General features: G+C 37.6%; 1 long non-coding RNA gene and 1 pseudogene across 1 annotated transcript in view; one reads left to right on the top strand and one right to left on the bottom strand.

Moving 5' to 3' along the window:
• The window catches only part of LOC127485670 (uncharacterized), a 401,588-nt gene extending 389,197 nt beyond the window's left edge, over window positions 1-12,391 (top strand). Inside the window, exons 3-4 of the long non-coding RNA XR_011390298.1 lie at window positions 10,078-10,152; window positions 11,118-12,391. This is a non-coding gene — a long non-coding RNA (uncharacterized lncRNA). The remainder of the gene's footprint in view (window positions 1-10,077; window positions 10,153-11,117) is intronic.
• LOC100344535 (zinc finger RNA-binding protein pseudogene) lies at window positions 4,871-9,096 on the bottom strand (annotated as a pseudogene).
• Window positions 12,392-14,880: the final 2,489 nt, after the last annotated feature.

The following is a 14,880-nucleotide window of genomic DNA, read 5'->3' as shown; positions in this document are numbered from 1 at the left end:
TCTCACTGTCCACTCTGCCTGTCAAAAAAAAAAAAAAAGAGTTCAATAATTATTTATAGTGGAGTTAGAATTAAATGGTACATTCTTCGAAATGTTAAATTGAAGACATAATTTACACTGTTAAAACCTGAATATCACTTCACACAAGCTCTCTTAAGATTTAATGAATTACTAAAACGTTTCCATTGAGCTATACAGTCATTTAAGGGAGAAATAAACAACTTAGAAGGTATCAGATTAGATTTTTCTCACAGAATGCCGCATACAACGTTCATTTACATGTAGTTTTAAAAGAGCTGTACATACCTAATACCTTATATAGCCTTATGGCTTATATAACATTATACTTTTTTCCTTATATGTCAGGGTTTCTTATTCTCATCATCACTAACATTACAGGATGGATATTTTTGTGTTGTGAAAGGCTGCTTTGGGTGTTGTAAGATGTTTGGTAACATCCCTGTCCTCTGCTCTGTGTCCCCCATCTCTCCAGTTATGACAAGTGGTCTCCAGACATTGGCAACTCTCTCCTGGAGGCCAGAGTTGCACTGGCCTCAGTTGAGAACTCCATGAATGTAGATACAAAATGGCTAAAGGGGTGTACAAATGATGTTATTAGCCAGATCACTCATTCTTCCTCTGAAGTCAAACTGCTTCTAACTCACTGTATTTTCCAGGATACTCTACTCTTTAAAGTTCCAGCTCTTTTTCCATATGCAGCCCCCTGAACCACAACCAAACTTCAGAGCTTCAGATCTCAGCCCAGGACTAAACTCTCCCCACTATATAAGATTAAAAAAAAAGATAGGACTAAGAGCCAAAGGGAGCACATAAACAAGACTAGTGTCTACAAATACTAGCTGATAGAATAAAAAAGGGAGAGAACGATCCAACATGGGAAGCGAGATACACAGCAGACCCATAGAATGGCAGATGTCCTAAACAGCACTCTGGCCTCAGAATCAACCCTTAAGGCATTCGGATCTGGCTGAAAAGGCCATGAGAGTATTACAGGCATGGAAAGCCAAAACACTCTGGCAAAAAAAAAAAAAAAAAAAAAAAAAAAAACCTAAATGAAAGATCTCCATGAGTGAGATCCCAGTGGAAAGAACGGGTCATCAAAGAAGGAGGTACCTTTCTCTGAAGGGAGGAGAGAACTTCCACTTTGACTATGACCTTGTCTAAATATGATCAGAGTTGGTGAACTCAAAAGGCTTCCATAGCCTTGGCAGCTCATGACAAGAGCCTAGGTTGATTACTGATGCCATAAACAAGAGTGTCAATTTGTTAAGTCAACAACAGGAGTCACTGTGCACTTATTCCTCATGTGGGATCTCTGTCCTTAATGTGCTGTACATTGTGATTTAATGCTATAACTAGTACTCAAACAGTATTTTTCACTTTGTGTTTTTCTGTGGGAGCAAACTGTTGAAATCTTACCTTAATATATGCTAAACTGATCTTTTGTATGTAAAGAGAATTGAAAATGAATCTTGATGTGAATGAAAGGGGGGAAGGAGAGGGGAAGGGGAGGGTTGCGGGTGGGAGGGAAGTTATGGGGGGGAAAGCCATTGTAATCCATAAGCTGTACTTTGGAAATTTATATTCATTAAATAAAGATAAAAAAAGAAAATGATTATATTAAAAAAACTGTAAGTGGCATTGCCTTGAATTTAATAAGTAGCTTTTTATTTACTTAAGGCTAAATGACAACTTTTAACAATTTTTGATCTTAGAATCTTATAAATATTACTCAAAAAACATTTTTGCACCTTTATTATTACATTTCTTTCCAAGTAACTCATCCAAGACCAGCCTTAACCAATTCATTGGTAAATTCTAAAAAAATCAAATCTTGCTCTGTCTCACATTGTAAAACAACATTACACAATTTTTCCAGAATTTCTTCCTGGTTATTACACTGAAAATGCTGTGCTCTGGCTGGATTCATTCAGTGCCTTCTCTGTCTCCCCCTCCCCTTCTGGGGTTCCTTGCAAAAGGGAGTGAGGGATAAGACAAAGACGTTGAGCCCGAAGTTCTCGCTAGCTCCTTTCGTCACTTCTTTCCTCCAAACTTGGTCTTCTCTTTCTAACTCTGCTTCTTTCTAATAAGGTTCTGTCACAAAAAATCAAGGCCAACCTGGATGTGAAGTCCAGAGCCATTCACAGGTAATAAATTTTGATATCTGAAGTACAAATAAGCACAGAACCCAAATCCAAGCCAAAGTCAAATGAGAGCCAAAGCCAAAGCCAAAACCAACTAACCAAACACAAACTTCTTTTCTCTCTGACATTGTCAGTTTTCCTGTTTTGGCCCTCAAGTTGTTGTGACAGTTTTTAGGCATATTGACAGTTACTTCTGAAGCGTCAAAAACAGCACAGTTTGCAACAGGTAATACAACTCCTTATCATTGAAGTTTCATTTTCTATCAAGCTGATAGTGAAATGAAGTCATCTTTGACATCAACTTGCAACACCTCATCTAAAATTAGAATAATTGATGGAGAGTTTTATCTTTATGTCTTTTATTGATGGGGACTTTCTAAGGTGTGCACACTAGGCTGTAGCCAGACTACTCCAATTGACTCAAGGAAGTCTAGTTTGAAATGATTCCTGTCAGTCTTTCTATAATTGATGATGTTTGTTAGAGAAATCTACTAGTTAAAAGAGTAGAATTAGCCGGCTCCGCAGCTCACTAGGCTAATCCTCCGCCTTGCGGCACCGGCACACCAGGTTCTAGTCCTGGTCGGGGCGCCGGATTCTGTCCCAGTTGCCCCTCTTCCAGGCCAGCTCTCTGCTGTGGCCAGGGAGTGCAGTGGAGGATGGCCCAAGTGCTTGGGCCATGCACCCCATGGGAGACCAGGATAAGTACCTGGCTCCTGCCATTGGATCAGCGCGGTGCGCCTGCCACAGCACGCCGGCCACGGCGGCCATTGGAGGGTGAACCAACGGCAAAAGGAAGACCTTTCTCTCTGTCTCTCTCTCTCACTGTCCACTCTGCCTGTCAAAATAAATAAATAAATAAATAAAAGAGTAGAATTAATACATATTCTACACGTTTCACTTACTTTCAAACCACAACAATTGGCTATTTTCCAATATGTTGTATAACTATACATGCAAGTGAGCATACACTCTTCAATTTTCTTTTTGTTACAATGGTAGAATATTAATCAAAATAAAGTGATGATTACAGGTCATTCAGGATGTATATATTCTTTCATATTTGAGATACTGTGCATGTATAGCCTTTCAGTATTACAATTATTATGAAAATAAACACAATTATTAATATATTTTATAACCTGTATTTATCATACTATCTACAAAAATATAGGAAATCTCAAATTATGTTATTTTTAGTCATTTAAACTAGCTTTAAAACTGTGACTGATAACTCTATTTAGTCATAAGCTATCAACTTACTGTGTTAATTGTAAGTTAGATAAAAAGTAGAAATTAAACAGAAGGTAATAAACATCACTGAATATTATATTGTGTTACCTTAATCATAGCCCAAAGAAATTTTCAGTAATTAATTTCTCTAAATGTAGCAGTGGATAATAATTTATGGCTATGCCACTTAAGAAATACATAAATTATTGGATATATCTTCACAAAATTGGTATCATAATTTACAGCTTTTTATTACTAAAATTACTTCATGAAATATTTCAAATACACAAGTATCCAGTTTTCAAATACAATGACTATTAACATTGTACTATGTTCACTTCAGCTCAATGGCTTAAAAAATACAAGATAGTTGAGAAAAACTTGGAGCCTTATTTTAAAAGCCTCTGAGTTCTATTTTAGTCTATTAGGAAAATTACAAACATGAATTTAATGCTTCCAAATCCCTTACAAATATTAATATTTAATAGACACGTATAAATGTATATTCCTACATATAATGTAGTCTTCTAATATTTAAGGGTTTACATGTATTAAATCCCACTTTATATTTCACTGGGAAGCCTGCTACTCTCACCCCATGTTAGGTTTCACAATTCACCTTCTCTGACAGGTGCATCCCAGTTCAGTGGTCCTCACACTGTGGGGCATCAGGAGCACCAAGGACACTGGGGAATCTCAAAGGCCAGAAAGTCCTGCAGTGAGGAATCTGCACCTGTGTGCTCGTCATTCTCTCTTCTGGTGATTCTTACACACCAAGTGTGGAGACCACTTCTCTAGGCAGTGTCACTGGCCTTGTTTGTACTTGGTTTTATGAGTATATCACAGCTTAACCCTTCTCTTCCTGCTGGACATTTGCTGTTTTCTTTTTTTTTATTTTCTACGTAATACACTTTTTTTAATTTAACTTTTTATTTATGTATTTCACTCTAGTGCTGTGACAACAAAGTGACATCTGTGTACCAGAGCATATATACATCAACAGTAAGATGTAACCTTCCATTACACCACTGCTAGAATATTTAGCTTTCCTTAGGAGACATAAGCATGTAAGATGGCCACATCAAATAATTTTCTGTTTTTTTCTTAATCTTAATTATTTTAGCAATGATACTTTTATCAATGTCAATGTTAATAGAACTATAAGTTATCTGGGTGATGGAGTACGTGTGTGTGGGAATCATTCAACTGCGTCATGTTATAATTGTTGCTAGAGTAATCTGACACACACCAATTAGGAACTGTCACCATAATTAAGGGCTAGCTACTGTTGTTAGTTGCACAATGATAAAGTTCTTTTGAAAATATTGGTTAGCCCACTTATATGCAAAAAATGCCCTTTCCACTTACACAGAAGAAAAAAAATTCAGAAAGTTATTTTTGGCCTTGCTATGTCAAAAAGTCAACTGTATAAAGATCTAAGTTAAACTAAAATTATAATTTTAAAAGTCATGCATTTTATTATCAATTATGCAGAGGCTTTAAAACTGTTGCAAGACCATATAATATATATATTAGCTTTTATACTGCTAATGCACAACTAACAGCAAACTTGATTAGAATAACAGAAATCTTTCTTAATTACACATTTATATACCACACTAGAGAGACAAATGCCACAAGATCTGCAGAACCATTCAGTTCTGAGCACTCAAATGGAAGAATAACTTTATGTGTTGTAGTCCTTCACATATAGAATAACAAAAGGAAAAAAATTCTGCAGTCTCACGTTATGAAAAAACGTACTGCTGTAAAATGTAAAGAAGGGGTAACAGGATATCTTCTATAACACAAAATAACACACCAAGTGTCAAAAAACAAACAAAACTTCTAAATAAAAATATCAAAATACACAGAGCAACTGAAGCACAAATCCTGCATTAAATACAGTAAAGATTGAGTAAGACATTGCACTAGTTAATAAAAGACACAAAAATAGGGAGACCTAGGGTGACCAGTAAATAAAACCAAAATAATGGGAAAACAACCTGAACCACTGTTTACCCCTAGTTGGAGTACAATATTTATTGGTGTCTTTCCATTCATATAATACCTAACACTGTACATTAAGTTTTTAATGTCACAGAAAAACTTGGTTCTTCCATGAAATTCTTTAATTTCTTGATGAATTTTTCAAAGTAGACATTATTATGAATGAAAAACAGCCAACAAATGGGCACCTGTTTTTAACACTGAAGAATTACAGAAACTTTTTAAAAGTTATCATAATCTTTTTTATCTTTTTCCCCTCAGCTACAAATCCATCAACTCCATCACTACCCCTTCTTCGCTTTCTGTTGTTGAGGATGTTAAAACGTTGGCTCATTTCTGGTAATGGATCCATGCCTAACACTTTGTGTATTTGGTGGAATGCAAGGAGTCTCAAAGCAAACTGTGCTCTGGATGTAATGTCTTCACGCTGCTGGTCAGTCATTGTTGCCAAGGTGTCAAATCGATCCTTTCCACAAGGATCCAGAAGTCCAGGGCTACCTTTAAGAATAATCACGGAAGAAATACACTCAAAAACTCTTCTCAGTGCATCTCCAGGGCTCTGGGGACTAGAAGCACTACTGATTGCCTTCTCTGCTAATAACTCCATAGCCCACCTTGGAAAATCAGACCAAGTTGAAACTCGTTGACAGAGGTCTCGGAGAATACGTATGATTATCACACAGGACTGCAGACCATTAGCTCTAGCCTGGAACCACTTAGCTTGGCGTAGAGCAGCCAGAGCATCAAGGCATTTTTTCCTGTCCAAGACGTCCGGTGGGTCTTTCACCATACCCGAGGTTACATCTCCTTCCCTCATGTTCTCTTCTCGAATAATTGGAGATGTCAGGGTGATAGTGACTTGCATTTTGGGTTCCACACAGGAATTCAAAATTATTGCCACTTCAGATACAGCCCATTTTATATCGTACTTCTCAGGACTTATAACAGCAAGCTGTTTGGGGAGGTTTTCTGCAATTCGGCTTAATAATGTCTTTGAAGGATTTTCTGAGCAAAGCAAAACAAGGTTGACATTTCTATCTCCTCAGAGAAGTAATCCTTTTGCCAATACTCCCACTTGCAAAACTCCTTTCAAAGCTCTGTCTTTCCCTCCCTCTTTCTTATCATCTCCCTCCTTGTTCTTGCTCTTTTCATGTTCAAACTGTCTAAAACAAGTTTTAAAGCACGTTCAGTGATAGTAACAATTTTTTGAACTGCCTGTGACTCCTCCTCAGTTGGATAAATGGTTGCATGCTTTGTCATCACATAATGGTCATCAGATGAGTCAGGACGACGCAAAGGTACAGGCCCCTGTGGTTGAGGCAGCATGCCTGGTCGCACTCCCAGAGGCATAAGGGGCCTGGAGGACCATGTGGATAGCCTCCATCAGGCATCCAGTGGTGATCCTCCCAGTGGTGTTGTCTTCCTCCATTCTTCTCCAGGGCACGTCCTCTTCATAATGTCTCATTTCCATCCTCCAGTGCTCCTCCTCTTCTCATCTTCGCCAATACTCCTCCTTCTGCATTTGCTTTCTAATTTTCTCTTTTTGAATGTTCTCGAATACTGGGCTTCACTTCTACTTGCAAATCTGGATTTACTTTTTTTTTTTATTTTGAAGTCTGTGTCTTCATCCTTTTAAATGCATCTCCTTAGCATTGGGGTCGTTAAATTGCACTCGCTTCATTTACAATGGAACCTAATTACTTTCCCTTCATCATTTCGTACCTCCTCCACATGATCGTGGCCCACTGGCTGGACGTCACTCTGTAAAGCTGCAAGAGATGCAGGTGTGACCGGCTCTGACACCGTGTCTGACTTTACTTCTGGAATGTGCTCAGAAGAAGTGACAGGAGCATTTTTAACACATTCCGTTCCTTTTAAGTCTTCTGCTTTGTTTCCTGTTGACTGCAGTGTATTACCACCAACAAAGTTTATTTTGGGTGTAGATGTTTTCTTGGCAGCCGTACTTGTAGGCACTGCTGATACTTTAGTGCTGGATGTGCTGTTAAGAGATGTGTTTCCTGCAGTAGTAAGACCTTTCACTGAAGAAGTTGCCATCGGTGAATCATTCACAGAGCAATTGTTTGCTGCAGTACTTGAAGGAGAGGCAGTCGGTTTTGAAGCAGATACAGCTGTTGAAGAAGCAGCTTGGCTAACAGCGTTTGGCTCTGTGGATGGAATTGGTTTGCCCAGTTTTGTATGTGATTTGACCACTTTCTGATGCTTAGCACCACGGATGTGGGCAGCATATGCATCTGCTCCTGTGCAGGACACATCGCAGAGCTCACAACGCAGCTGGTTGAGTCCCACGAGCAGAGTTGTTGCTGCTGCTGGTATTTTGTGAGGCTTTCAATGCGGCTTCTTTTTTAATGTTTCTGTCCTTCTAAATGGTCTTTGTAAGTCTGTGGTCCAGCACAGCTGATCTCACACATCACAGCAGTGAATCTGGGGTGGTTTCGGGGCTGTTTTGGTTTCAGCTGTTCATTTTGGAATGGTGCTTTTTTAGTAAAGTGGTCCCTGTCCAGGCAGCTGCTGCAGCTTCTGTTGCTGCTGCTGCTGTGGGCAGCAGGAAGATGCAGCTGAGCACACTGCTGCTTCATAACCTGAGTGAGATGTGCAGAGTGAGTAACTGCCCTGCTGCTGTAAGTAGCACTCTGAGTGTAGGGCCGCACCACGGTAGCTGCAGCTGCTACTGGCTGTACGTGGAGGACACAGGACAAGTGGAGAAAGTAGTGGTAGCTGGACTCGGTGTGGCTGGTTTTATGGCTGTCACTGTCGAGTTTGCTGGGCTTGAGTATACGGAGTTGCACCTTGGCTATAACCTGCTTTGGGAGCCGTCTGATGGTAGGTTTCAGCAACAGCAGGCTGAGGCCGGGCAGCAGCAGCGAGGACAGCGGCAGTTGCTGGTGGTTGTTGTACTGCTGACTGTGGTAAGCTGCAGCAGGAGCTGTGGGTCTTACCTAGGAGTAGGAGTCCTGGGAATTTTGTGTAGTATCTGGGGGAGGTGGTGCTGGTGCTTCTCGTTGCCTCTGGGTATAACCACAGTCAGTTGTTGTGTGTGCAGCAGGGCAGCCTCCATAGGCGGCAGCTGTTGCTGCAGTGGCCACAGCTACTGGAGCAGGCCTGGCAACCACAACTGTGCATAGGCAGCAGTAACAGTGTGAGCAGCTGCTGGAGCCTGATGGACAGTGCAGCTAGAACTGCAGTTAGATGAGAATAGGCTACACCCGAAGCTGGCTGTTGGCTACACTGGGCCGCAGCCGCCGCCGCCGCCCCGCTGTGGTGAATCCAAAGTAGTTGCCGGTCGCCATTTTGGCATCTTCCCCGGCCGGCTGGCACAGAGGAGAAAGCACTACAGGGCGTGTGGGAACCCTGGGCCCGGGCTGCTGCTGCTGCACTCCGAGCTCTCACCCGCGGCCTCCCTCCTGTGAGTAATATGCTTTGTGTAATACCAATATGGTGACATCACTTTCAGTGTGTACCCTGACTAAAGTGACCGACTGCTATTGGTTTGGCTGGAACTTACCACTGTTCCAGCCTGGTAAACTGTTAAAATTGATCACCCTAGAAAGTAGATAATTTTACATACATGTAACGTTAGTATTGTAACATTTCCAAAAAGAATTTCATCTTTTGCCGTGCAGAGTGGTATATAGGTAATGCTATTTAATTTTTGTTTTAATTTGCACTTCATTGTTGACAACTGTGACTGATTTTTGTTGAATGTGTGTTAGTCTTTTAGGTTTCTTACTCTATGAATTATTTGTTCCCATTTTTCTGATAGATTGTTTATTCTGCCCTGTGATTTCTTAAGATTTTAAGATTCCAACATTAAATAACTGAAATTATCTTATGTTAGTCTATGTCTTGTCTTTTACAAGTATTTTATTTTGCACAATTTAATTTTCACACAAAATATTCAGTTAAAGTCTTATGCCTTTGTTTTTTAGTCATTTGTATATACTAGAGTCATAACATTTGTACAAATATTTTCCTGTTAATTTGAAGATTTACCTTTGATGTTTCAATCTTTGGTATACCTAGAACTGTGTGCAGTTAGTTTTACTTCTTGTCATATAAATGGCAAATTATTCCAACAGTGTGGTGAGGATCTAAGTGTCATTGACTTATATCATATTTATGCACCAAATCTAGTTTTTATATATTTCTTACTTCAGTTTATGGATTCTGGCTTCTGTTCATATAGTCTGTTTGATCTCTATTCCTAACACTCCAATAATTCTCTTAGTTATTATGATTTTAAATTAGGCATAACATATGGTAGAGTAAGTGATTTCTCATTGTTTTTTTTAATACTCTTCTTGGTATTTGAGCAAAACCATATTGAATACATTGGGTTATGTAGAAATAATTTCGATCCTAACAATTCAATGAATTGAGGGTTCACTGTATATATGGGTTCATAAAGACAGTGCATTTCACCGTTTTCTCAAGAGGATTATTCATATTTACAAAATATTCTGTTAAAATATATTTAAAGAAAGACATCCCTCTGGGGATACTGAAAGGACACAGTGGTTTTCTTTGACAGTTTATGAAATGCTTAGAACAGAAGTTTTGGGAAACCAACTAATTAAATTTTTTCATTTATATCAAAGAGTTTCTTTTTCAGCAGATATGTAAGAATATGAAATATATTGCTATTTCTCTCTAGATACTTTGGCCATTTCCCAGCATGTACTCCACATAATTTTGTTCATGCGACTCTGGGATAGAAAAAGGCAAATAAGTAAGTACCCAGTATGAATGGACTTGGTAACGGTTTTGTGGTAAAATACAGTACTGTTCCAACTAATTAAAGAAAAGAAATAGCCAAAAAAGATGAACAAAAGACAGAAAAAGAAATGAGAGACAGAAAGTGATAAAGAAAAACAATACTTCCCTCCCTCTATTGTCATCTAGAATGTGGTGGCAAATTCAAAAGGAGCAGCACTCCAATTAGAAATAGAGGAGGTCTCCAGGAAACTACTGAGGGACAGAAACCGAAGCTTAAGACAGGGACGTGTAGTTTCTGTGAGGAAACTGTGTCAGCGTCGATTAAGTTAGTTGTTGCTTGTTTTCCAGAAGCAGGAAAGGATGCTTACTAGAACAGAGCAACCAGTGGCCACTTTTCCAGCTTCTCTGCCAGGAAGGCAGCCTTGTCACTGGGCTTAAAGCTGCAGAAATGCTCAGTCCTGATGGCAGCATGAATTTAAAAAGTTTTTGGATCAAAGTAAATATATTTTAATACCATTTTCTGTGCACTGTGAAGTGCTCTTTTACACTATTGAATATTAGCAGATGTGTTGTCTCATAATTCTTTTAAAACATAAACTTGTGTGTGTTTGGATAGCTGAGTGTGACTTTCTGGTCACATTAATAGAAAAAAAATATTTGCTCAAAAGCCAGAATAGAACGATCTTGGATAAATACAATATAAAATAAAGCATAAAGGAAATATTAATTTTTACACTCAACAATTGTATGTTTTATATATTCAAATCTCTGAAACCATGTTAAAGAGTAAGTGGCAAATTGTACGAAATATCTGTAACATAAAATAGAGCTAATAGTTTAAAAAACAGATGATAAAGATCACAGAGAAAAATATGAGGCCATATAATAAAAATGGGGATAGCGATTAAGCTGTTGTCATGAAAATGACAACATAAAATGGTTTCAATAAGATAAAATTTTATTTCGTTTTCATGTGAGTACAAAGAGACTGACCAGTGAGCTCTGAGCCCTTGATCACCGAAGCTTCTTCTGTCCATCACTCAGTTTCCTGGGAGCATTGTCCATAACCACAGGTAAGCCAGGTCGCCACATCTCCAGGTTCTCAAGTACTGGGGAACCAGAGGACACCCTCACCTTGTATACAAGAGAATATTGAATACATCTCTTCCACACTGTTCAGTTGTTGAAAATTTGGCCTCATAGCCATACCCACTGCAAGGGAGAGTGGAGGATGCATTCTATGAATAAGAGGTCAAGTGTCCAGAAGAAAATAGAACTAATGCTCTGCCATAGGTTGGCACAGTACCTGGGGAAAAAATGTTTCACAAAGAAATCTGAACATGTAAATTTAATAGACTAAATGATATAAAAACAGTAGTACAATGTACTAAAACAGAAGTACATGCTCTTTTTTTGATCTCACAAGATTTTTCACAAATGTTAATAATAGCTATTGAAAATATAACAAAATGAGCATTTTCAAATACTGTTGGTTAAAAAAAAAGTATACATAGGTATTACTTTAATGGAAAGCAATTTGGCCTTAAATAGAGAAGTGCCTACAGGTCCAAATTGAGAACCATTATGTGCAAATTACTGGCCAACACTCTTCAAAAGTGCTGCTTTCATAAAGAACAAGGAAAATTGGATGTTTGCTCCAGGTTAAAGAAGATATGAAAGAAGATATAGTGCTATTATATGCTTCTTGACCTAGGTAAAAAACATTGTTTTACAAGGCGTGAATATGGTCTATAGACTAGATAGACATTTTATTATTTTTTTTTATTTTGATCATTGTACTGTAGTTATACAAAATCAGATAATGGGCATTTGAGAACTCTGGTATGATTTTGAACCTTTTTTTAATTTTGAAATGACTTCAAAATGAAGTTCCATCATACTTAAAAGTAGACCCTACTTCCGAGCCCTTCTCCTTGTTTATCGTGTGCATTAAATTATCAGAAAGCTAGTTAAACTTTAACCCTTCCAAAGCTACAAGCTGCAAATGCCTCCTTGGGGAATAGTCTATGCATATGATACACCAGAATGCTTGCAACAAACTACATACTAACTAAATGTCAAATTTCATACATGTTCAGCCTCAAAGAAACACTAGTATTCATATCACATGCAATTGGAATGATTTCCTGAAAAATAATGTACATTGAAGCTTTTTGCCATTTTTTCTCTGTCTTCTCATTTTTCTCTTATTCCTTGCTACTATTGCATTTTCAATTGTTTCTGTTCCACTTATTTTATTTAAGTGAGGATGTGTTTTCAGCGTATTTTTTTAGAATTCCTAACTAAACAAATTACTCACATAAAACACCTATAATTCCATCTCATTTTTATGTTATAATTTTATTTAAATATATAAAAGTAAATCATATGCATTCTAAACTTTGTTAATGTTACAAAGTTAAAATATGATTGTATTAGTCATTATTTTACATTGGTCATGCCTATGGTTGTATCTACCAAAGCCACAGAGAAATGTAATCAGCCAGATGTTTGAGTCTAAAAACAAAGGCAAATATACAGCTATTAGAAACATCTGGAGTTTGCAAAGATTATTCCAATTTACTCAATGTTTATCTTTATCCAAATACCTCCAGTGTGTCTCATCTCTCCAGGCTGGTGAACACAGACACACTGAACTATCTCCAAGGTCCATATGTAATGCTGTAGGCAGTTGACACCTCAGTATGAAAGCATAGCTCACATTAGTGTTGATTAACATCAGTATATTTTGAAATATTCTTGATTGTCCTGACAAATTCTAGGAATACTGGTCAAAAAGAGTCTAACAGAGATTCTGTTTTCACGATAGAAAGTAACCCTGATAGACTGAAATGACGGTGAGTTGATAGAAAGAACACCTTCTCTGCCACATGGGAAGCAGAGATCACAGTTATACCAAATACCTGTCCCCAAGACTTCAGTGACAATATGGGTCTTTATTTAACAGGTTTTGGCACTATGTTTTCTCCCTGGGAAGTTTCCCTTAACAGAACATGTCCCAGCCTGATATGTGAAGTCCTAAGTTAAGTTTAATGACCTTGACTAGCACAGGGAAATTATCCTAAGTTTTCATTGTAAAAAGTGCAACATTGAATAGCAGTGCAGGACTTCTGCAATTATCATTTGTTTAGCGCTTGGTTGGATCTAGGGTGCCTCCAGAAACCTCTATCTTAGCACCACAACCCCATTGTATAAGGAGCTACTGCCAAACACCACTTTGTGAATCTGTTCTTAGAAATTAGGAAGGAATGAGGATGAGGGAGTGAAGATTGTGAGATCCTGTGTGTTTGTGTGTGTGTGTTAGTATGTGTGTGTGTGTGTGTAACATGCTATCAGATCTCATATAACTGAACCCATTCACCATATTCTGATTTTTTAGAAAGTATACTGTTGCTAAAACTGCAAGAATTTGTAGAATTCAATAGGCACATGATAGATATATTCAACTCCATGTTAGAAATACTAACAACCTGAAATGCTAAGAACCCCTTAAGGTGACCAAGAACATAAATCAAGTAGTTCTATGGGAAATAACAAATCAAACCTGAACAAAAATGAGAGTATACTGTTTATTTTTATTTTGTTACAGCTTATTTTTAAATACCTTTAGTTATATACAAATCAATGCACATATTTAAAAAACATAGGATTTGATATATGATGACACCTACGAAAAAAATCATACACATAACCCTAAAATTTTCCTTGTGTCCCTTTTTTTTTCTATTGTGGTAAGACATGCTATAAAATTTACCAAATTAATGATTTAAATGTGTAACACAGAAGCAGCTACATGCACCTTGTGCAATAGGTCTCTAGGACTTTCTCATCTTGCAAAATTACAATTCTATATCTGTTTGACAACAGTTCCACTCTCTAATAAAACCTTTTTAACCCCTGATCATCATCTTCCTATTCCCCTAATCCCTACCCAGAATCCCATAATTCTCTACTATTCTGCTCTTCGCTTATATGAGTTCGATTTTTTAGATTCTGCATGTTACTAAGACATGCAGTATTTGTCTCCCTGTGCCTGGCATACTTCACTTAATATTATAATCTCCAATTTCAGTCATTTTCTGCAAATGATGGCATTTTGTCATGGCTGTGTGTGTGTGTGTGTGTGTGAGAGAGAGAGAGAGAGAGAGAGAGAGAGGGAGAGGATAGTATTCTATTATTTTTAGAAGCCACATTTTCTTTAGCCACTCATATGTTACACAACCACTTAGGTTGATTCCATAACTTGGCTGTAGCAAATAATACTGTGATGAACATAGGAGCACAGATACTCTTGGACATAATGGTTTCATATTTTTTGGGTTAATATCTGGAAGTTAATTGTGGATCACAGTGCAACTCTAATTTTAGTATTTTGAGAAAGCTTCATCCAGTTTTTCATAATAGCTGTGCTAATTTACATTTTCACCAACAGCGTACAAGGGCTTTTGTCTCAATCCTCATCAATACTTGATATCTTTCATCCTATTTTTATTGACCTTCTCTCCAGTTATCCATTTTTGAAAATAAAGGACTAAATTATACTTTTACTTCATTACTTTATTTCTCCCTTCAGTTCTGCAAATGTTTTCCTTTTATTTCTTATATTTGTGTCCTTTGCTCTTATCTCTGAATATGTATTTATAATCCCTAATGAAATGGCCCTTTTCTGCTTACATTGTTTATTTCTTTGTCTCTTGTGACCATTTTTAAATTAACTTGT

The sequence above is a fragment of the Oryctolagus cuniculus genome, chromosome 7 (genome assembly GCF_964237555.1).
Source record: "Oryctolagus cuniculus chromosome 7, mOryCun1.1, whole genome shotgun sequence".
In the NCBI taxonomy this organism is placed as follows: Eukaryota; Metazoa; Chordata; class Mammalia; order Lagomorpha; family Leporidae; genus Oryctolagus; species Oryctolagus cuniculus.
The sequence above is the reverse complement of the archived record's forward strand: the minus strand, read 5'-3'. Positions and strand labels throughout refer to the sequence as shown.